The sequence below is a fragment of the Canis lupus genome, chromosome 12 (genome assembly GCF_048164855.1).
Source record: "Canis lupus baileyi chromosome 12, mCanLup2.hap1, whole genome shotgun sequence".
Taxonomy (NCBI): domain Eukaryota; kingdom Metazoa; phylum Chordata; class Mammalia; order Carnivora; family Canidae; genus Canis; species Canis lupus.
The window spans coordinates 37,428,359-37,430,838 of record NC_132849.1 but is presented as its reverse complement, the minus strand read 5'-3'; the positions used below and the strand labels follow the sequence as shown (position 1 = coordinate 37,430,838).

The window sequence follows — 2,480 nt, the reverse complement described above, 5'->3', positions numbered from 1 at the left end:
TTTGTTGGGGCAGAAACTGGAAGACAGAACAGGAGCACTTCTTAGGGTGCTAATTTCTTAGTAATTTGTTAGTAAAAGAGATTAGTAAATTTCTTTTTTCTCGATGTTGGTGTTGTTACAGAAATGTTTATTTTGTAAAAATTCATTGAGCTGTACATTTATAATAGGTGCACTTATCTGCCTATGCACTTTCATTAATAAAGGCTCTACAAATGGATATCAATAAAGATACTACAAATGTACATTAAAGAAGTTCTATGAGTTAAATTAAGCTTGAGAAACACTAACACATATAACAGTATATTTTTCAATAGGGTGGTCTTTGATTATATGTGATTTTCTTATTTTAAATTTATATTATGCCACATTCTAGAAAGTATTAAAGCTGGATCTAAGAAGATAAATGAAAATATAGCAAGACACAGGCAAAAGAGAAGAAAAGTAGAGGTAGAAATTAGAAGCCTATGATCCCAGTTATGTGTATTTATAAGTTATTTGCACTTCTTTCATCAGTCTTTGTCTTCTTTTGCAGGTCTCGTTGATGTAGGAATGAGTTAGGGGCAGATGGGAATAGACAGGGAAAGATAAGGGAAAGGCCCCAGAGTCAGGCTCCTACCCATCCAGAGAAAACAGAGATAAGACAGAAAAAACAGAAAAAAATAAATCTGGCTCCCTAGTTCCAAAATGTTATGGAGTATCCTCCTTTAATGGCTACTAAGTAATCACAGAAATATGTCATTAAAGTGTTGTCAATAGTCCCTGCTCAAACTAAGACAGCACAAGACTCTCAAGGCCATGGGCTACCTGACTAGGCTTACAGAAATCCCAGTTATAGAGAAATGATAGGGAGGATATATTAACCAGAAAGAAGGGAACACCTTGTTTGGGCTCATGATATTTACAAAATCATCTTGTTTGTTATTCTGATAGTTATAAGTCCACCATGTTTGTTCTAAATATCCACCCTGATATTGACAAGAAATTTACCAAGTTCCCTAGACAGTTTCCTATAAAAGACAGACCATGAAAGCCCTCAGTGGCAACCCTGTCAGGACCCCTCTCACTTTTGAGAGCTTTCTCTGTATCTCCACCTAATAGAACTCACTCTCTGTTGTCCATAAGATTCATTCTTCGACTCCATGAGACAAGAACCAAGCTTCCCTGTGTCACTATTAACTATGTCTTTTATTCAGCTTGGTGTATAGTTAGATAATAAGGAAAGTAAAGGGAATATCCATATTCCATTCTTAGAATTTTACCTATTTTATATTTATCCAAGTAAAATCTAAAGAATCTCCTCTGAGAGGCTCTGAAGAGTACAGTGGGACAGTGCGAGTCCTTAGCAAGATAAGAAGTTCTGAGAAGGGCTATCCTCCTCTGCTTTGGGGCAGCCCTTGCTGCCACCTTCCTTTGAGCTCCTGTAGCCTTTGCCTTTAGTGTTCATTAAACAGTCTTGTTACATTAAAAAAATTTGTCTAGATTTCTGCCATTTGCCAACTTGTTTATACTATCATGAATCTTATATACTACATTATTAAAGAAAACTCCATCAAAACAGTGTTGGTATCTCAGACTGCAAAATATTATTTCCTTTCTTTCCAGGAAAATGTTCGGAGTTTTTGCTGTTATAACTTCAGAGCTGAGTCAGCTTGAAAAATATGAAGCATAGCTCTGTCTTCTCTGAACTGGGAGAAAGTCTCCTGCAAGAGCCCCTCATCCCCTGACAATGTATGCCTGTGCAAGATTCATCTCTACCCACTTCTTGGTCAAGAGCACCTCTCAACTGTTGAGCTGCACACTGTCTGCAGTGGTGCTAAAACCACTGGAGACACTGACAGATGAGGGCCTCAGCATCTTGGCAGCCCCACATCCCCTGACTTCACGTATTCCCAGCTGCCACTTCCAAACCAGCACCATTTCAAGGGATATAGCATCCAAGTTCATTGTGGCTGGGGTTGCCATGGTAAGGGTGGCTGGCTCTTGGGCTGGAACTGCGATTGTTTGCTAGCCTCATCATTGATTATGCCAGGAACCCTTTTCTGAAGCAATGGTTCTTCTCCTATACCATTCTGGGTATTTGCCTTCTTGGAGGCCATGGAGATCTTTTGTCTGATGGTGGTGATTCTCATCCTCTTTGCCATGTGAAGGAGCTGTCTCTACCTCCCATAGGTCTTTGTCCTGTGTCTCAATGGCCCTCTATGTTCCTTTTCTTCTACCTCCCCAGGCAGCCTGGGGAAAGTGATTGGCTCAGGATATGACAGAGGGAAAACAAATAAATATACTCTATTAATAAGGAAAAAAGATTAAATAGTTAAGGCTTATTTTTAGGTAACATCTATTATTCAAATAAAAAATGAAATAATGATAACAAAGTATTTTAAAATCCCTTTACTTTTGTTGTTAATAGTCTTAGGAGCCATGTTTCGGTTCAATTCAGCTATGAGTCTTTTCTTTTTCTCATTTTATAATTCTGTGTTCAG

General features: G+C 38.4%; 1 pseudogene; it reads left to right on the top strand.

The window, feature by feature from the left end:
• Positions 1-1,675: 1,675 nt before the first annotated feature.
• LOC140600709 (ATP synthase F(0) complex subunit C2, mitochondrial pseudogene) lies at positions 1,676-2,145 on the top strand (annotated as a pseudogene).
• Positions 2,146-2,480: the final 335 nt, after the last annotated feature.